This window comes from Saccopteryx leptura, chromosome 12 (assembly GCF_036850995.1).
Source record: "Saccopteryx leptura isolate mSacLep1 chromosome 12, mSacLep1_pri_phased_curated, whole genome shotgun sequence".
NCBI lineage: Eukaryota > Metazoa > Chordata > Mammalia > Chiroptera > Emballonuridae > Saccopteryx > Saccopteryx leptura.
Genome location: NC_089514.1, coordinates 7373998 through 7395720, shown reverse-complemented (window position 1 = coordinate 7395720; position 21723 = coordinate 7373998).

Genomic DNA, 21723 nt, shown 5'->3' with positions numbered 1-21723 from the left:
TGCTAAATTGCTCTCATCCGCGCCATTTAAAGGAAGAACCTTTAAACCTTGAATCCTCTTTAGGCCGAACATCTCACTTAGCGGGGCGGTTCCTGTAGCCCTTTCAAAGCTGCACAAAGTACACGGCTAAAGGACACTCGTGACGCCACTGCCCCCCTCCCCAACCCCCACCCCTTCTCCCTGCATCTCCCTAAAGACCATCCGTGGGGTCCTGATGTCAAGTTCACCACGGAACTCGGTGAAAGCCTTAGTCTGGCATCGCCGGGAGAATGGCTGGTCTGTCCCCAACCGGATTTTGGCGTCTGCTGCGATCTTGTCGCATGCCCGTCTTCGCCGTGGGATCCGCAGGGGAGTTTATCTTCAGCTTCTGCTCGGAAACATGTGCAGTGCCCTTATTTAAGTGGTCTGGTTATGCCAGAAGGAACCTAGTTTTTCTGCGTTTTTTCCCATCATAAAAATAAATTTGTAGTTAAAAATGAAACGATACAGAAGGTATGGAGACGTTAGAGATTTCCCATCTAGTTATCCTCAGGCATAACCACTGTTCGGATTTCTGTGAAGCTCTTTCCTGACTTTTTCTATTCCCAGGCAAATGTGTTCCTATATGCAAGGAACACACACACACACACACACACACACACACACACACACACACACTTTTTTGTTTGTTTGTTGTTTCCAAAGGAAGCATTCTCTATGTACTACTGAAAGCTTCTGTTGTTCATTTCTGTACTGTGGTGATTTTCCATAGATCTACACGGATCTTCCTGTTAATGCAAATATTCCAGTGATCGTTATACTATTGTTTAAAACCATCCAATTATATCAATAGATATTTAGGTTGTTTTGAGTTTCTTTTTAACTCACTCCATGGTTGATGCCACTGGACTTGCCTTATCACCTCCACGCCCCCACCCCCGTTTTTCTGAAATTAGAAGCGGGGAGGCAGTCACACAGACTCCTGCATGCACCCGACTGGGATCCACCCAGCATGCCCATCAGGGGGCGATGCTCTGCCCATCTAGGGTGTTGCTCCATTGCAACTGGAGCCATCCCAGCGCCTGAGGCGGAGACCATGGAGCCATCCTCAGTGCCCGCGCCAACCTTGCTCCCATACAGCCTTGGCTGCGGGAGGGAAAGAGAGACAGAGAGGAAGGAGAGGGGGAAGGGTGGGGAAGCAGATGGGCACTTCTCCTGTGTCCTGGCCAGGAATTGAACCCAGGACTTCCACACGCCGGGCCAATGCTCTACCACTGAGCCAACCGGCCAGGGCCACGGCCCCTTTTTATACATCACTGGAAGGTGAAGTTCAGAGCGCTTTGCTTCCCTTCTCTTTGGCACATGGGCTCACCTTCCAGCCTCCATCTCTGGAAACACGCTCTTTCTATGGAAACTGAGTTTGAATGAGAACCTTAGTGGAATTAATTCTTGGCAAGAAGTAAGATTTTTTTTTAGTGGAAACCTTTTTTCACTTTTAGGTGACCTGGGGATCACTAGTGAATTGTTGTTCCTATGAGAAATGACTCTCATTGGCGTAAACAAGAGAAAAGGGAAGAAAAGATCACAGCAGGAGGAGCCGGCTCAGTGAACCGAAGAAAAGGCTGCCCAGCCCAACGTTGGAAAGTGACAGACTCCGGCAGGGCCAGCTGTGGCCGGTGCTGTGCCAGCTCCCGCTCTGGAGCGAAAATCCCCCACAGAGAGGATCGCCCTAGGGCGGGGGCGGAGAGAGGGAGGTCACCGTGCGGGTGAGGGGGCTGTGGACTTGGCCTGAGAGTGGCATGTGTTGATCTGTCACCCCAGGGGTAAGGCGAGAAGCTTGGTCTGTGTTCATTTCCTAGGACCGCTGTAACAAGATGCCCCAGGCTAGGGGCTCAAACCACAGAACTGGATTTCCTCATGGTTCTGGAGCCGGAAGTTCCGCACCGGAGTGCTGGCAGGTTCTATTTCTCCTGGAGCCTCTCTACCTGACTCACAGAAGGGCCCCTCCTCACGGTGCCGTCCTCTCTACCTGACTCACAGAAGGGCCCCTCCTCACGGTGCCGTCCTCTCTACCTGACTCACAGAAGGGCCCCTCCTCCCTGTGCCGTCCTCTCTACCTGACTCACAGAAGGGCACCTCCTCACGGTGCCGTCCTCTCTACCTGACTCACAGAAGGGCACCTCCTCACGGTGCCGTCCTCTCTACCTGACTCACAGAAGGGCGTCTCCTCCCTGTGCCGTCCTCTCTACCTGACTCACAGAAGGGCCCCTCCTCACTGTGCCGTCCTCTCTACCTGACTCACAGAAGGGCCCCTCCTCCCTGTGCCGTCCTCTCTACCTGACTCACAGAAGGGCACCTCCTCACGGTGCCGTCCTCTCTACCTGACTCACAGAAGGGCACCTCCTCACGGTGCCGTCCTCTCTACCTGACTCACAGAAGGGCCCCTCCTCCCTGTGCCGTCCTCTCTACCTGACTCACAGAAGGGCCCCTCCTCACTGTGCCGTCCTCTCTACCTGACTCACAGAAGGGCATCTCCTCCCTGTGCCGTCCTCTCTACCTGACTCACAGAAGGGCATCTCCTCACGGTGCCGTCCTCTCTACCTGACTCACAGAAGGGCCCCTCCTCACTGTGCCGTCCTCTCTACCTGACTCACAGAAGGGCGTCTCCTCACGGTGCCGTCCTCTCTACCTGACTCACAGAAGGGCCCCTCCTCCCTGTGCCGTCCTCTCTACCTGACTCACAGAAGGGCCCCTCCTCACGGTGCTGTCCTCTCTACCTGACTCACAGAAGGGCCCCTCCTCACGGTGTCGTCCTCTCTACCTGACTCACAGAAGGGCCCCTCCTCACTGTGCCGTCCTCTCTACCTGACTCACAGAAGGGCCCCTCCTCACGGTGCTGTCCTCTCTACCTGACTCACAGAAGGGCCCCTCCTCACGGTGTCGTCCTCTCTACCTGACTCACAGAAGGGCCCCTCCTCCCTGTGCCGTCCTCTCTACCTGACTCACAGAAGGGCACCTCCTCACTGTGCCGTCCTCTCTACCTGACTCACAGAAGGGCCCCTCCTCACGGTGCTGTCCTCTCTACCTGAATCACAGAAGGGCCCCTCCTCACTGTGCCGTCCTCTCTACCTGACTCACAGAAGGGCACCTCCTCACTGTGTCGTCCTCTCTACCTGACTCACAGAAGGGCCCCTCCTCCCTGTGCCGTCCTCTCTACCTGACTCACAGAAGGGCCCCTCCTCACGGTGCCGTCCTCTCTACCTGACTCACAGAAGGGCCCCTCCTCACTGTGCCGTCCTCTCTACCTGACTCACAGAAGGGCCCCTCCTCCCTGTGCCGTCCTCTCTACCTGACTCACAGAAGAACGTCTCCTCCCTGTGCCGTCCTCTCTACCTGACTCACAGAAGGGCCCCTCCTCCCTGTGCCGTCCTCTCTACCTGACTCACAGAAGGGCCCCTCCTCCCTGTGCCGTCCTCTCTACCTGACTCACAGAAGAACGTCTCCTCCTTGTGCCGTCCTCTCTACCTGACTCACAGAAGGGCCCCTCCTCACTGTGCCGTCCTCTCTACCTGACTCACAGAAGGGCCCCTCCTCACTGTGCCGTCCTCTCTACCTGACTCACAGAAGAACGTCTCCTCCCTGTGCCGTCCTCTCTACCTGACTCACAGAAGGGCCCCTCCTCCCTGTGCCGTCCTCTCTACCTGACTCACAGAAGGGCACCTCCTCATGGTGCCGTCCTCTCTACCTGACTCACAGAAGGGCACCTCCTCATGGTGCCGTCCTCTCTACCTGACTCACAGAAGGGCACCTCCTCACGGTGCCGGTGCCGTCCTCTCTACCTGACTCACAGAAGGGCACCTCCTCATGGTGCCGTCCTCTCTACCTGACTCACAGAAGGGCACCTCCTCACGGTGCCGGTGCCGTCCTCTCTACCTGACTCACAGAAGGGCACCTCCTCATGGTGCCGTCCTCTCTACCTGACTCACAGAAGGGCACCTCCTCCCTGTGCCATCCTCTCTACCTGACTCACAGAAGGGCCCCTCCTCACTGTGCCGTCCTCTCTACCTGACTCACAGAAGGGCACCTCCTCCCTGTGCCATCCTCTCTACCTGACTCACAGAAGGGCGTCTCCTCCCTGTGCCGTCCTCTCTACCTGACTCACAGAAGGGCGTCTCCTCCCTGTGCCGTCCTCTCTACCTGACTCACAGAAGGGCCCCTCCTCCCTGTGCCGTCCTCTCTACCTGACTCACAGAAGGGCCCCTCCTCCCTGTGCCGTCCTCTCTACCTGACTCACAGAAGGGCCCCTCCTCCCTGTGCCGTCCTCTCTACCTGACTCACAGAAGAACGTCTCCTCCCTGTGCCGTCCTCTCTACCTGACTCACAGAAGGGCACCTCCTCACTGTGCCGTCCTCTCTACCTGACTCACAGAAGGGCACCTCCTCCCTGTGCCGTCCTCTCTACCTGACTCACAGAAGGGCCCCTCCTCACTGTGCCGTCCTCTCTACCTGACTCACAGAAGGGCACCTCCTCCCTGTGCCGTCCTCTCTACCTGACTCACAGAAGGGCACCTCCTCCCTGTGCCGTCCTCTCTACCTGACTCACAGAAGGGCGTCTCCTCACTGTGCCGTCCTCTCTACCTGACTCACAGAAGGGCCCCTCCTCATGGTGCCGTCCTCTCTACCTGACTCACAGAAGGGCGTCTCCTCACTGTGCCGTCCTCTCTACCTGACTCACAGAAGGGCCCCTCCTCATGGTGCCGTCCTCTCTACCTGACTCACAGAAGGGCCCCTCCTCATGGTGCCGTCCTCTCTACCTGACTCACAGAAGGGCACCTCCTCACTGTGCCGTCCTCTCTACCTGACTCACAGAAGGGCCCCTCCTCATGGTGCCGTCCTCTCTACCTGACTCACAGAAGGGCCCCTCCTCACTGTGCCGTCCTCTCTACCTGACTCACAGAAGGGCACCTCCTCCCTGTGCCGTCCTCTCTACCTGACTCACAGAAGGGCCCCTCCTCACTGTGCCGTCCTCTCTACCTGACTCACAGAAGGGCCCCTCCTCACTGTGCCGTCCTCTCTACCTGACTCACAGAAGGGCACCTCCTCCCTGTGCCGTCCTCTCTACCTGACTCACAGAAGGGCACCTCCTCACTGTGCCGTCCTCTCTACCTGACTCACAGAAGGGCACCTCCTCACTGTGCCGTCCTCTCTACCTGACTCACAGAAGGGCCCCTCCTCACGGTGCCGTCCTCTCTACCTGACTCACAGAAGGGCCCCTCCTCACTGTGCCGTCCTCTCTACCTGACTCACAGAAGGGCCCCTCCTCCCTGTGCCGTCCTCTCTACCTGACTCACAGAAGGGCACCTCCTCACGGTGCCATCACATGGCCTTTCCTCTGTCTGAGGGCCTCTCTGGGGGCTCTCCCTCCTCTTATAAGAACCCCACTCTTGTTGTGTTAGGGCCCTCTCATATAACCTCATTGAACCATCACTGTACCTCTCTGAAGGCTCTGTCTCCAAATACAGTCACATTCCGAGGGACTGGGGGCTAGGGCTTCGCTGTAAGAATTTTAACAGGACATCATCCAGTCTGTAACACCCTCCCAAGGTAAAACGTGATATTGTCACCAAACAAAGGGGCAAGAGCTGCCAGGCAGGCAAGACCTTACTTTCTACCAGGCAGAGAGTGAGGCAGACAGAGAGAGAATACACCATAAATATACCTGATGGGTAAACCACACATGTAGCGATGGTGACAGCGCCGTGGAGAAAGAGCAGGGAGAGCAAGGGAGGGGGGGTGGGAATTCCAGGGTCTGGGGACATGCTGACACATTGGGGTGCTCAGGCAGGTCTGTGGGTGAATGATGCCCGGGGTCGTCCTCCTGAGTCCTTCCAAATCCGCTCTTTGCCCTTCCCCATGCTCTGTGCCCTGCAGGACGACCTGGATGGGCCCTTGCTCTCCGCCTCCTCATTGGGCTGGGCCCGTGGATGACGCTGGCGGGACATTAAAAGGCAGTAGCATGTTGGGGTCGGGACACTTATTCCTCTGGCTCCCCCCTTGGCTAGGTCACAGGTTGGCCGTGGCTACAGTCCTTGCTGAAGATTGCGTGTCTTCCTGGGTTCCTTCCCTGGAGTTCCAATGAGTCTTCTCTGTCCTTTACTGGTTTCCAGCCGATCTGCCCACACTGTTGTAAGATGTCCCTTTATTACACTCTCTGATTACTCTAATTTGAATGAACTACTTGTTCCTTCCAGAATCCTGCCTTGCCTAGAACGGGGAGAAGCGGGCCAGATAATACACTCGCAGGGATGCGGCACCCCTGGGGGAACGTGAAGGTTAATGGCGCCGTCAGAGACTTGGGAGGTGCAGGGGTGATTATTCCTGCCACATCTCCGTTTGCCTAGTCTGTTTGGCAGGTTGCAAAAGCCAGATGGGTCTTAGAGAATAATTATGGATTGTCATAGACTAAACCAAGTGGTTACAGCAATCACAGCTGAGGTACTGCATGTGGTATCTTTATTGGAGCAATTTAATAGCCACTTCCAGCACCTGGTTTCCACCTACTCACGTGCACATGCTCTCAGGAGACAGCTGGGGAATGCGGCTGTCAGTCACTGTTCCTCCTCAGCTTCACCGGTGCTTGTGCCGGGAGCCCATGCGGAGACTGGCCGTGGAGACCAAGATGGAGGCTTAGCCTGGACCTCCCATCCCCAAGGCTGACTTTGCCAGGGCCACACTGATTGCCCAAATTCCCAGCAGCGGAGGCCAACTCCGAGTCCTACGAAGGCACCATTCCAGACATTGGGCAGTGACTGGTGCTCACAGGAAAATAGGTAGGTGCATATGCCAGATACACATGTGCATTCCTCTCTCCAGGATCTTCTGCTGGCTTTCCCATCTGTGGACCTACAAATGCCCTGTCTATTGACGCGGCATCTCACACAATGTGGCAGCCGTCGGAGACAAGGATCTGGTGGTGAAGCGTGTGTGCAATGGGCTCTCGCCTCTGGTATTCACCGCTCAGTCCCGTCACCCAGAAGCAGATGGCTTGATGGGGTACTGGAACGGCCCGATGAAGATGGTTCCTTAGAAGCAGGTGCTTGGAACCAGCAGCCAGTATCTGGTGCCATCTTCCATGTAGCCAGAATTCATGGGCTCGGGAACCAAGAAAAAAATGAGAGTGCTTAGAGTAATTCGTGGTTGATGTTATCCCCGCCTGGAGATCCACCCTCTAAGAAGGAACGTTCTACTGCAAAACAAAGATAGAGCTCAGATGCGGTTGGGAAGCTGACCCCACCCCCAGGCCATTCTCGGGCCCCTCGGGCCACTGAACTAACAAATAAAGGGGGTGGGGAGTGATCAGCACTGGACTGGCTGGGGTAAGGGAAACAGTGAACTTGTCAAGCCAAGCACCGAAAATACTGGAATAAATTCACAACCAGCTGAACTAAATGTTCAAACAAACGGAAGCTGTCAGTGTACCACCAAAGGAAACTGGTTAAATGTAAAATATATCATCAATGACTTCTTTGGAGAAGCAGAAGGTACAGTCACAAGCGCCCGTAGGTAATTACCCTAGTTCCTCCCTTCCAGGGAGACGCCGGCCACCATGTTCTCTCAGCCCGGCACGCACTTCTTCAGCATCTGCACGGCTTCCGTTGCCGTCCTTGTCATTGGCCCTTCCTAGTCCACATAATCGTTCTGCGCCAGGGTGTAATGATTGGCCCATAGAGTAAACATCATGCCAAAAACATACAGGCTTGAGCCAAGACTGAAGCAGTTGTCCAGAATTTCTGTATGGGAAAGAAGCCACGGTATTTTTCCTATTGGCAACCATGTTCCGCTGCTCTCTCCTGCAGGATACTTCATCAAACACCACGATTCTGCAAGGACACAGCCCTGACTCCACAGCGGTGGGAATGACCAGTAGATCTCACGGCCTGTTGAGTATTAGTCGGCTGGATAGGATCCCACTGAGCTTCAATACCGTTAAGGTCGTGGGCTCAGGACTGGGGAAGCAGCAGCAGCGAGACCACAGCAGGGTCTGGAAGCCGGCTTCTTGTCCCTCCTGGGAGACAGCTAGCTTGGAAAGGCTGCCCTTCGTAGGAAGGCATTCCGTGGCATCCAGGGAGTCTGTGGAGCTGCGTTAGGACCAAGGGCAAAGGAAACTTGTGATTATACTAATTGCCATAAGAGTTTGGTGTCTCTCCTTGAAATAAAACCCGTGCAGACCTCACCATGGGCTTCTCTTTGTCACCCTCATGGGACTTGGTGGTGGTGGTGGTGGGGGGGGTTAGTGAACTAACGAACACAAGCCAACATGAGGCTCTGACTACTGCTTGTGCCATGAGTAACACAGTTCTTTGTCTCTGAAAAGAAGTCTGATGTCATAGGCCAGCATCCATCCATCGAATAGTAACAGGCTAGTTTTTTCACTTTTAAGTAGAGTAAAACCCCAGACCCTTCCAAATTCTTGACACACAGATGAGGAGAAACAAGTTTCTAGTAACTATTGAAAGCACTAAACTTTAAGAGTAGCAAAAACAAAACAAAAAGCCAATCACAACTACATTCAAAAAATTAAAAATAAATTCTAGCATCCTTAAACATATTGATTGGTTGGCTCTTCTCATCTGGAAAGATAACTAAAGCATAATTTCCTCTAGTCCCCAAAGTCTAATTTCAAATATATTACCCGGGCAGTGGTGTAGTTCAGTGAGCACTTGTAGAATCAGGAACACCTGGGCTTGAATGTAAGCTTTGAGTCCTATTTCCCTTGCATATAAAACAGGGACAGTAATCCTAGATTTTTGAAATGTTGCTTCGTGGGTCACATGTGCTACAAAGGTGAGACCCTGTGGACACCTCACAACGTTGGCTGTCCTCTCTTCTCTGCCCACTCCTGTCACCCACACAGCTTCAGGATGATTTTAGCTTTTGCATAGACTTTGCATATGTTTTACTCAAATCAGTGACATTCAGCATCAAGTGTGCCCTTTAGATGTGTTACAGGAAATTCAACCATTAATTGATTTCCATATTCCTCCCTCAAGAGTTCAGCTACTTATAGCCTTTTTTTTTTTTTTTTTTAGTCCTGGTCTCTGCTTTAATCCACAGTCTTTTCAAATGTGATGCTTTCTGTGTAATAAGTGCCATTTACAAGCACTTAACCTTTGCAAAGAGTGTTCCCATCTATTATTTCAGGTAGGCCTCCCACAGTGCGCCGTGTTCTGCACAGCCGTGATGTTGTAGTCGGCCAAGCTGCAGCCCATCAAAAGGAAACGTAACGCTGTCACCCAAGCTCGTACCTTCCCAGAGTCAAGGGTGAACGGCAGGGCTGGAACGGAACCCCCAGTGTCCGGGTCACCCCACGCCCGGCCTCACTGCTTGCTCTACCCACCCTTCTTTCCTCCTGTCCCTGTCCTGCCCACCCGTGGGCTGGTTTTCCTGAGGTCTCTTTCCGACAGTGTTTGTACAATGACCGGTGTACCAGCCGGGGCTCTTTCGCTGTCGAGTGGCAGAAATCCCACCGGGAAAACAGTGATTGGCTCCTGTACAGAGAAGGGTGGGGACTAAGTGGTGTTGGGCACCGCCGGGTCCGAGGGCTTGAAGATGCCGCTAGGGCTTTTCCTGGGCTTCACTTCCCAGCCGCCATGCTTCTCTCTGGTTTGGGGCCTCATTCGCTTCCTGCAGATACGTTTCGTTTTCGTGGTAGCGAGTGTGGCAGGCAACGGCTCCCTCATCCCGTCTACTCCACCTGCTCATCAAGGGACAGGGGACAAAGTCATGGTCTCCATCTGTCTGGATGAAACGAGCTCTCTTTGGATTGCAGCCTGTTCATGGGGACCAATCACTGGCCAGGGTGAGGGGGCACGGTGATTGGCCAGGGCCATGTCACCTGTCCATTCCATCCACTGGAAGTTGGGGTTCTAAGCCTGGCAGCTCACCAGAGGCATCTGCTTAGGGTGGGGCACGTGCCTCAGGGGGGGAAGAAGGTAGGAGAGGAGGACACCTGAGAGCAAAGCGAAACAGGACAGAAACAAAACCCACAGACATTGGGCAACGCTTACACACCAGGTTGTCACCGATCATTCAAATTCTACATATTAAAAACAAACTAACCCTGATATATACTTTCCCTGAATTTTCACTTGAGCTGTTATTCTTTGTGGTAAAGATTATCCATTAACTTTCATGGCATTTAATTTAATGCCTATGAAATCCTTTTCATAAAAATAAATCAAAGCTTAGACGAAAACGTGTTTGTCAGACCCACGCATCCTGATGTTGAGCTCAGGACACGTGGTTCTGGTAAGGACAGCTGGGTCAATGGCCAGGGAGGTGTCTGTCATCCCTCCACCTGCTCATCTAAGGGACTCCATTTCTTGACAGGGAAGCCAGCCCGCTTGGGCACTCATTATATATATATATTTAATGGTGTGACATTTACATGATGCCAAGGACACTTTGAAATGACTACATTTAAAATAGATCAGAATACCTAGAGCAAGAGAGAGAAAGCAGGAGGAAACAAAGTTCACTCATTAAGTTAAGAAAACACACTGTTAAAAAGCTAAAACTGGGCCTGACCTGTAGTGGCGCAGTGGGTAAAAGCATCGACCTGGAACGCTGAGGTCACTGGTTCGAAACTCCAGGCTTGCCTGGTCAAGGCACATATGGGAGTTGATGCTTCCTGCTCCTCCCTTATAAAAGAAAAAAAAAAAAAAAGCTAAAACTGGGTGAGGGGCACGTAACACAATCAACAGTTCACATGCTATGGAGATGTTTACCTGGAATATCATTAATAATGATTACTATTGATTGTGGAGCACTCACTATGGGCCAAGCACTCTACCAAGATCATTAGATATAATATCTCATTTAATCCTCACCATTATAGAATGAGTGTTGCCTTTGGAGACTGGGGTTCAGGGAGATGAACTATTTTGTCTAACTGCATTGGGTTGATAACACTTCTATTGGTTTCCTATTTCCCCTGCAACAAATGACTACACATTTAATGGCTTAAAGCAACATGCATTTATTATCACACTGTTCTGGAGGGCACAGGTCTGAAATGGACCTCACTGGTCTAAAGTCAAGGTGTGGGTGGGGCTACACATATTTCTGGAGACCCTACGAGAGAATGCATTTCCCTGCCTTTTCCAGCTTCAAGAAGTTGTCCACAGTCCTTGGCTCATGGCCTCTTCTCATCACCAAAGTCAACAGCATCGGCCGGGTTCTCACACTGCCGTTTCTTCGCTTCTCCGTCTTCTGCTTCAATATGCCACAGTTAAGACTCATGTGATTATACTCATCACACCAGGATAATCCAAGATAATTTCCTTTCAAGACCAGCTGACCAGCAATATTAATCGCATCTGCACCAGTGGTGCCCCTTTGCCATGTAGCCTAAGGCGTTCACAGGTTCCAGGGTGTAGGGCATGGAGTCCGTGGAAACCATTATCCTGCCTTCCACCAGACTCTCCTGGTTACCCCGGCTTTCTCTCCCTTGTTCCTGATCCTGGGACTTGGCATTTGATGCCAGCTTGCTCCTCTGCACTCTCTGAAGATGCTGGCTGCACTCCCAGCCTCTGACTCTGTAGGCTCCTGGAACTTCTGCTAGGATGGCTCAGTCCCAGACACATGTGCACACATTCACAGACGCACACAAACTTCTGCTAGGGAAACTTGGAACGTCATGAGCTTCTCCGACTCCTCATGACACACCTGTGGAGCCCCAGCTGTGTGTCGGAAATAAAAGCCCCTGCCCTCCGATGCTCCCAGGCGGAGGGAAGACAGTCAGCTCAACCAGTGCTCACAGGACCTTGTGAAATTGCACGGGCTGCTGTGGGAACAGAGAGAGGGGGTGGGAAAGAGCATGTCAGGGAAGGGTTCCGACAGGACCTGACACCTGGTCAGAGTCCTGGGGCACAGGAGGAGTTGTCTAGGCAGAGAGAAAAGGGGGGAAGACTGCAGGCAGAGGAAACCCCTTGTGCGTAACCACAGAGGACAAGATAAGGTGTAACCGCCGAGGACCGGATAGCGCGTAACCGCGGAGGAGGACGAGGTAGCGCGTAACCGCGGCGGATGAGATAGTGCGCAGCACTTCAGAGCGCAGCTAGCCGGGTAAGGATGGCACATCGGGTCTAGTTAGAGACTGGGGCAGCAATGGCATGAGGGGAGGGGTGAGGGCTAAGGCAGAGGAACCAAGGACCGAAAGTACAACACCCCAAATGCAGCTGATGTTCATTTGCCTTTCACACAACTGTCTCACTAACCTCGGTCGGCGTGGAACTTTGTTACATAAGAGGATGTCAGAGGCCGGCTCCTTCCTCCATCCTCTGCACAGTTGAAGATGGGCCGCTGCCACGTCTGGTTCTAGCTTAAGCAGAAAACTAAAGACGTCTGTGGCAAGCCGTTTTCTTTTCAGTGAGCAAGTCTCACATTTCATCATGTGGCCACCGTACCCTTGTGGGAAATGTAGCTGTCGGCTCGACAGGCCAGGAAACAAGATGACATTGGACGTGGAGGGACAGCAGTCTCGCCACGGCCTGAGAGCAAGGCAGGGCTGGATTAGGAGGTCATCGGTGACCCCCGCGGTCGCCTTTACACTTTATCCTGAAAGCGATGGGACATCATTAAGGGGTGACAGATTTCACTTCAAAAAGGTAAGCTCCAGCACAAGGCAGGACAGGAGGATGGACAGAGGCAAGAGAGGGAAGTCGGAAGCCACTTAAGATGCATGCAGCGGTAACCCGAGGACTAGATGACAGGACAGGAACGCAGTGCAGGAAATTGAGAACTAACTGGGAACCGACCGGGCGTGGTGGTTGCCTCCGTGTGGGGGCTGGGGAAAGAGGGCGGTAAGACTAATTCTAAAATGTCTACCTTGGGTAAAAGAGTGGATGGAGGTGGGGTTCACCAAGATGTGATGTCTGACTAAGTGGGAAAATAAATTTGGGCAATTTGATTTCTGCATTGGAGCTCAAGAGAACGGCCTGCCCGGCACAGAGGACACACGCTCCATCGGAAAGCTGAGAATGTGCTTCGGGAGCGAGAGGGGGAAACCAGGAGAGAGCTCTTTGTGGAAGCAGATGTCAGAGAGTTTTAACGATGGAGACGTGCTCAATGGTTAAACGGCCTCAGAGAAGTCAAGCAAAGTAAGGACTGAAAACCTGCCCACCAGGTGTGGCGTGAGGAGGTCATGGTCGGCGGGGTGAGAGAAGTTTCGGTGGAGTGCTGTTGGGAGAGAAACTAGAGAGAAGGAATATTGACAGTCCTCCGAGATGTTCTGGCTGTGGACGAGGAGGACACAGGGTGGCAACTCTCTTCTTCAATACGGAAGAGCCTGCGGAGGGAAGGGTTGAAGATAAATGTGATCAGGAGTCATTAAGGAAGAGAAGTCGTTAGAGCGCTGGCAGAGAGAACAGAATCCAGGGCCGAGGGAGGAAATCGATTCTGTGGCAGAAGACAGACTAGGAGCCACGGAGCAATCTTCTCTTCCGCCGGGGCCCTTGGAGAAAATGCTAGAGAGGTCGTCAACGGTCAGCGTGAAGGTAGAAGACGGTAAACCGAGGGCAAGTGAATTCACCTTTATTCTTAGCGGTTTCTTCTGGCTTGGAAAGTTAGGATGAGATGCAGGACCTCAGTCAGAACCTGAATGGTTAGGCCGTTTTGGGGGGATTAATAAATTTACCCACAAGGCATGGTGACACGATAAGTTGAGTCTGAGTATTACTATGAGATATAATTAATTGCCTGTAGGTACAACCAGAACTATCTCAGAAGCCACAAAAAGATGCACAAAAAGATGCTCTTTCTGCTTTCTTCCGTTTCTCTTCTTTCCCCTACATGTTGACCCCTGAAGTGGATTCCGTACTGAATCGTCTTAGCGATGGGTCCTCTCCGATTCCGTTAGCTCTTCTCCCTGCGGCATCCTCTTCTGCTTCCCGGACTCACCCCGCTCCACTCCGTCGTCTAAGCATCTCCCTGGGGAGCTCCCAGGCGTCTGCCTCCTAATTTCATTGTGGTACCTTCCCTGTGTCTTTGAATTACATCAGGAGTCCGTGGGTTTCAGGCTCGGCCCAGTGGCACCGCGTGGACGGCTACATGATTTTGAAAATGTGAACATGCCCACAGGCAGCCAAGCCCGTCCGCGTCGCAAGAACGAAGCAGCAGTGCGTGTTTGCACACGGCTGCACCGCTGTGCCCTGTAGCAAGCCTTGAGTCTGCCGGGATGAGCTGGACCTGGTTCCTGCCCCGCCCCCCACTTCCCCCACCACCACCAATGGTCTATGTGAATTTCCCAGCGCAATGCTGGGTTCATCACCGGGACTCAGATGCTTGTTTTCATTCTTCTTTCATGCCCCTCACAGGGTTTGTGATCAAATGGGAGAGACAGGCCTGGTAAATAACTCCTTAAAGTAGGTACGGGGAACTTCAGAGAGACGGAAGAAACAGAGGCGTGAAAAGGTACACGGCATGCAACGGAGAGAGAGTGGGAACAAGCCTCCTCTCAGCATTCGCCACGACCTGGCTCACAACCACATTTTGATTCTGGTCAGTCAGTTTTACTAAAGTTTGCTTTTATGGGGGGTGGGGCAGGGGTTGGGAAGGGAGAGAGATACGCCTGGATTTAAAGTTAATTTGCTTTTAGATCTCTCCAAGCCAAAAATCTAAGCAATCAAATTTTGCAGAAGATGCCAACTTTTCTTTCTTTCTGTTTCTTTTTCCTTTTTTTGCCAAATAGAGTCTAAATGTCAATCCCCGAAGTTCCTGGTGGCAGATTTGTTGGCAGCCCTTGGGAAACACGTTCTGATATATGACACCTATTACCTACCAGCCTTATGATCCTGGTTATGTTATGGAATGTCCCTTCCTCAATTGCCTCATCCTCACAAACCTGTTAGGATTAAATAAGATAACCCTATACATACAGCTTATAGTAAGTGCTCAATGCATGGTAGTCCTGTAATGATGAGGATGATTGGTCATTATTTAATTCCTTTTCTGGAATCTGCTTGTGGCATGTAATTAAGCCATAGAGAAGGGTACTAGAGATGTCAGTTACACTCTGGGACTCCTCAACCTTCTTCTGTAATCTGATCTCCCCCGTCAGTTGATCGATGTATAATTTATGTACAATAAAATCTATGCATTTTTAACGTACAGCTTAATACGTTTTATAAATTGTACATAGTTATGCAATTCCTACAACAATCAAGATAAGACAATTCAGCACACAGGTCCCCGTGTATGTTTTCATTCATCTTGGCTAAGTATCTAGAAGGGGGATTGCTCAGCCATGATGGAAAACTGAACTTCATGAGACACTATCTTACTCTTTCCTGAAGCTGCTGCACTTTCGCATTCCCAAAGCCAACGCTTGAGAGTTTTAACTGCTTCACATCCTTGCCAATTAGAAAGCTTCTTTAACATGACACATCTATACACCACGTAGTGTGTTATGTTAAAGAATGACATGTAGTGTACAGATGTGGTAAGTTAAAGAGTTAGAAAATATTGCATGTTTCCTTTTATTTTGCCACTTTGTATTAATTAGTAAAAAAAAAAAAAGGAACTAAAATGTTACTAATCCCCTAAGATCATCTGGTCAACATTGTAGTGTGCAGGAAGAGGGCTCTCGGCAGCAAGGAGAACCCCTCCTTCAACAATGGCACTGTTTTGGATATACAGCACCTGTCCCTTTAAAACTGAGCTGATTCTGTGGTTATTATATTTTCCTATAATCACAGCTACACCTCAGAGGTAAGAAGGGTAAGCAAAGCTCTTTGCCATCACACTAAAATATCCAGCTAATAACAATAACTCTGATTTCAAAATAGCAAGCAATTAAAAGGATATCTTTTGCAGCATTGTTTAAAATGGGGAATATGGGGGAAAAAAATCTAAATTTCCAACAATTGGGAATTGGGTAAACAAGCAATGAAAAAATCATAGAGTCGAATTTTTTTTTCCAGTTATATAAACAATGTTGTAGAGGGTAGGCAATAACTTGGGAATATATTAAAAACACATTGTTAAGTGAGAACAGCCAGTTGTAAAATGAATATATTTATTTGGTTTTTGCCAGGAAATGCCCACCCATGGTCTATTTGCCTACCTAGCCATCAATTTACCCACGTATTGAAAGATATTCACCCAGCTGCAAACCTGGTTGTCTCAGTATGGAAAGACAATAGGGCATTTTATGTTCTCTTCTTTGGCTTATCTTTATCTCTATGGTATTTTTCTATGTCGACTATTTCTTTTTAAAATAAGAAGGACGGCCCTGGCCAGTTGGCTCAGCGGTAGAGCGTCAGCCTAGCGTGCGGAGGACCCGGGTTCGATTCCCGGCCAGGGCACACAGGAGAAGCGCCCATTTGCTTCTCCACCCCTCCGTCGCGCTTTCCTCTCTGTCTCTCTCTTCCCCTCCCACAGCCAGGGCTCCATTGGAGCAAAGATGGCCCGGGCGCTGGGCATGGCTCTGTGGCCTCTGCCTCAGGCACTAGAGTGACTCTGGTCGCAACATGGCGACGCCCAGGATGGGCAGAGCATCACCCCCTGGTGGGCAGAGCATCGCCCCTGGTGGGCGTGCTGGGTGGATCCCAGTCGGGCGCATGCGGGAGTCTGTCTGACTGTCTCTCCCTGTTTCCAGCTTCAGAAAAATGAATAAAATAAAATAAAATAAAATAAGAAGGACAAGTGTTATAGCAGAAAGAGTGCATTAATTCAGAGACAGACTGGTGTTTCCAGGTGCCACCCACCCTAACTAACTGACTCTGGCTGTCTTTCTTATTTAAATTTAGAAAGTAAATTCAGTGGGGTGACTTTGATTAATAAGAGTCCACGGGTTTCAGGTGAACATCTCCATAGTGTTCGAACTGTTGATTGTGCTGTGTGCCCCCTGCCCCTCCCGCTCTAGCTTTCAATCTACTCCCTACACTGTTTTAAATGGACAGCTATGGTTGGGTATTTTTTTTTGTTTTGTTTTGTTTTGTTTTTTGTATTTTTCTGAAGCTGGAAACGGGGAGAGACAGTCAGACAGACTCCCGCATGCGCCCGACCGGGATCCACCCGGCACGCCCACCAGGGGCGACGCTCTGCCCACCAGGGGGCGATGCTCTGCCCATCCTGGGCGTCGCCATGTTGCGACCAGAGCCACTCTAGCGCCTGAGGCAGAGGCCACAGAGCCATCCCCAGCGCCCGGGCCATCTTTGCTCCAATGGAGCCTTGGCTGCGGGAGGGGAAGAGAGCGACAGATAGGAAGGGGGGGGGTGGAGAAGCAAATGGGCGCTTCTCCTATGTGCCCTGGCCGGGGATCGAACCCGGGTCCCCCGCACGCCAGGCCGATGCTCTACCGCTGAGCCAACCGGCCAGGGCCTATGGTTGTTTTTTTTTTGTTTTTTTTTTTGTTTTTTTTTTAATTATAAGGCTCTGGTTCATATCTATAACCAGAAGTCAACTTATGCCTAGGTCCTGAGCTCTACTGGGACCCCGCCTCCCTAAATCCATGTAGTTATAAGACTTTTCTCTATGTCACAAGTTGGACCATAGAGGTTGTGCCAGGTTGCACCAATTTTATGATTGGTAGGGATTGTTTACAATACATATATATATATCATATATACAGATACATGTAGCAAACTTCCAGTCAACAATGGAAGTGCAAGTTAATTGCCTGTTGTTATTTAGTGATGCTCTTAGCATGGTTTTCCTGATACCTAGATCCATTTCCTGAAGTACATTACCTCCCCTGGCCCCCAGCATATATCATATAAACACGAATGTGGTTTTACATATTAAAACTTATATTTAAATGGATTTCAATCATTGAGATTTTAATGCTTTGGGAAGTAATTTTTATAGTTCTGGTTTTATTCCTTAATGTTAAAAATTATATATTTATAATTACCTACAAGATGGTTTTTAAAATCTTTTCAGTTTTCTAGTCATTTCATTTATTTACCACATCATTCAGAATAACACAAACACAATTCAATTTATCTGGTTCAATTGAGGAGTTTAACGAAGGGAGGGTGCTATGGGCTGAATGTTTGCGTCCCCCTAAAATCCCTATGTTGAAATCCGAACACCTAAGGTGATGACATTAAGAGAAGGGGCCTTTGAAGGTGATTATGTCATGAGGTCAGAGACCTCATGAATGGGACTAGGGCCCCTACCACTAAGAGAGAGCCCTCATTCCTTCCATAGTGTAAGATTACAGCGATAAACAGCCGCCTACGAAGTGGGCTCTCACGTGCTTTGACCTGGGTCTTCCCAGCAGCCTCCAGAACCGTGAGAAATGAATTTCTATGATTCACGCCACCCAGTTCATGGCATTTGGTTACCGCAGCACGGGCTGAGCACAATAAACGTTTTACTGAGAGGTGTGCAGGGTTCAAGGAACCGAAAAGATGTGGGGATGTCCAAGAACTAGCAACGTAGGAAGCCATGATCAGTTGTAGACCTAAAGGGGCAAGGAAACCATATTGCTGGAACCCGGGAAGAGCTGGCGCCACGCAGGAGGGACCACCCCGTGGGAGCTGCGGTTGTGGAGGGCACGCCCATACCGGAAGCCACGTGCAGAAAGAGAGGGGGCTGTGACAAGGCGAGTCATGTGCCGCCCTTCCCACCTTCCAGCCTCCTAGCACCTGTAGCCAAGGGCCAGCCACCGCGCAAGAAAGCCTGGGGGAGGCGAGGGTCAGGGCAGAGACTGGCAGAGGAGGACGGAGAGCGGAGAATGAACGGCAAAGGAGGGGGGGGGGGGATGAAAATAGTGGACTCCCTCAACAGATCCTGTCTTAACCACCTGCGGTGCTCCAGACATTGGGGCCGGTGTGTTTGACTCACTAAGCTCTGTTTGGGTTTGTATCGATCTGGTGGGCACAGGCCTAGGGCCAATGTCTTCTTTCTCGAGCATTACTTTGTTTATAGCCGTTCAATAGGGATGGCTCTGTGTGGATGAGACCGCCGATGGGGTCTGCCACCCTTTGCTTCTGCTTGCTGAGCTACCGAACCGCGCGCTTGGAAGAGCCGGGAGCAGAGAAAACAGGCACGGCTTCTTGTAATGAAGCCGAGGGGTCAGACACACAGCTGAATTCTGGAATCCGACAGAAGGGAGTCTTTCCCGGCTCTTTGTTGGCTTTTTTTTTTTTTTTTTTTTAAAGGCACAAATAAAGACACGGAACACAGGAGGCAGGAACAAAAGCAAACACCTTAATAAGATATTGGAAGGGGAATTCACAAACCGTGCTTCTTGAGGCTTAATGAGGAGTGGGGGAGGCGTTCGGGCCACCGGCTGATGAGATGATGGGGTGGGGGTGGAGGGCGGCGTGCTGCGTGCAGAAAGGCGAGGGCTTCTCAGCGAGGAGGCCTGTGGATACACATTCCAGACCAGCAAGGCCAGCCCACGCGCCTTCACCCAGCGGGGGTGGCGGTGGCGGGGGTGTGTGGTGGGGTGCTGCGTGCCTCTGCCCCGCCCTCTGCGGTTTGGGAGGCTGTCCCGTTGCTCTTTAAGCACCTCCCCCTCCCCTCCCTCCGCAGAGGCCAAGCGGAAGAATTGGGGCAGCACAGGTTTTCTGAGATCACAGGGTAGATTAGTTCCTTGGCCATTTTATATGCGTAGGTATTTCGTAAGGAACGCATAAGGCTTTGGGGATGAGAGGACCTTCCGATTCAGGTTCTGACGCTGTGTGAACTTGGACAAGTCATTGAACCTCGCAGGGCCCCAGTTTCCTCGTCTGTGAGATGAGGGGTAATGGGTGGGGTCGACTGGGAACAGGAGGGCTTACCTGGGTTTTAGGGAGTCACCAGTGGCGTGGTTCCTATGGAAAGGGGTGTCTGTGTGCACCTGCGTGCTCGCGATCCCACCTGTGAACTGGGGAGGGATCAGTGTGTATCGGCAGGCTCTCCACGAATGTTGCAGCCCTAAAAACAACTATACAAATTTACCCCCCCCCCAAAAAAAATTAGGCAAATCCTAAACTCAAAAATTTAGAAGCTAGTGTGGCTGTATTCTCACCGGTGGAGGTGGGGTGCTGTCTTTGGAAGGCATTGGCCACTTGCTCTCCGTCTTCCTCTTCTCCTGCTGGCGGGGTCGGCGTGTGGATAAGAATGGGGATGAGTTTTAGACCACAGGCAGCAGCCAGCAAGGCACAGAGGCTGGGCTGCTTGTCCCCCTTGGGACTGCTATGTCTGCCAGGTGGCCTGGGCCCAGACTCGGGGGGGGGGGGAGTGAAGGAGAACTGCCCTCCCATTGGTTGCCACGCTGAGGGGTCCTTGCTCTCCCAGCCCGGCCAGCCCGTCCTCTCTGGGTACCCCCCTGGAGGGAGGCCCCCACCGAGCTCCTCAGTGGGGACAGCGAGGCAGCCTTCTGCGGGCTGTGAACGCTTACCTGAGACACATTTCAGGCCAGAATGGCCAATATCTCACTTCGCCAGTCAGTTGTATTTTGAAAGAGAGAGCCTGAAAATGATGGTGAGCAACCCTCCCCAACCCTCACCTCCCAATTGCAAAAATAAAGAGACATAAGCATCAGGCACAAACTCTGAGGGACCCCAGCCACCCTGCTGGGGAAGGAAGCAGGTAGCCTTTTAAAGCCGCAAGGGACGCTGTCCAAAGGGACAGGAGGGCTGATGAGAACTGCTTGAAATGCAGAAGTCAGTGACATTTCCCGGCTTTCATCAGTGCTGTGAGCATTAAAGCCAAACAGACCTGATGGGCAGAGCCAGAGCTGGGCTTCTGCCGGCTGAGGCCCCGGTGATCATCTGTGCTTAGCAGAGCGGCACGCAGGCTTCGACCGATAATCATAACTTAAAGATTCCGAGCGATAAAAGCATCACACTGAAATATCTGTTGCCTTCACGCAGCCCTGGCTCCCCAGACACAAAGAACTAGAAGGTAGCAGTCGTCGGGATCTTGGCCGGCGCATTGATTGTGGCGTTTACTACGTTGTAACCCCTTCAGTTGTATAGCTGTCTTTTCTCTAGACCGTGCACCCTCTATGAATTATTTTGCTTTGTACCTTCTGCTCCTAGAGGAATCGATAAATATTTAAATGGGTAAATCTGTTCAACCTCTTCAGTTTGCAGTGACTTGGTACAAAGTCAAAATTAATAACAGGAAAAAATCTGACTGGTTTTTTTTCCCCCCTCTAAGTGGAGAGTTCTATTTTTCTCAGGGTCCAGATGGCTAAATCAAATCTCTTATTAGGAGTCCTTGAGCCCTGATTCACGTATGCACATAAACACACACACAAACATGCATATTCAAAATACGTTTAGATACACGCAAGCACACAGGCATACAAGCAAACACAAAACACACAGAATTACGTAGACACGTAAACACACAAACATATTGGTTACATATTTGATTTCCAGGTACACATGAGAAATTTTTTAGCATAAATAACTGCATTTATACTAAACGTTGCATATGCAAACACACACGGGATATACTTATACTAAATTGAAAATTTGCTATTTGGTTGAAATTCAAATATAACCGTATGTCCTGTGTTTTTATTTAAATCTGGTAACTCTACGACAAACACACACATATACTCATGCAGAAAACACATAAGCAAGTACACACACAGCATGCCCACATCCAAGGTTCAGTTTCTCCTGATAGATCCGGCCAGTCCCAAACCGGTTAATAGAATGAATACCTGTGCTAGCTTTCCTTTGGAGAATTAGGGAAATGTCCAGGTGTCCCCAGTTTTCAGTGATATGAAGAGCTG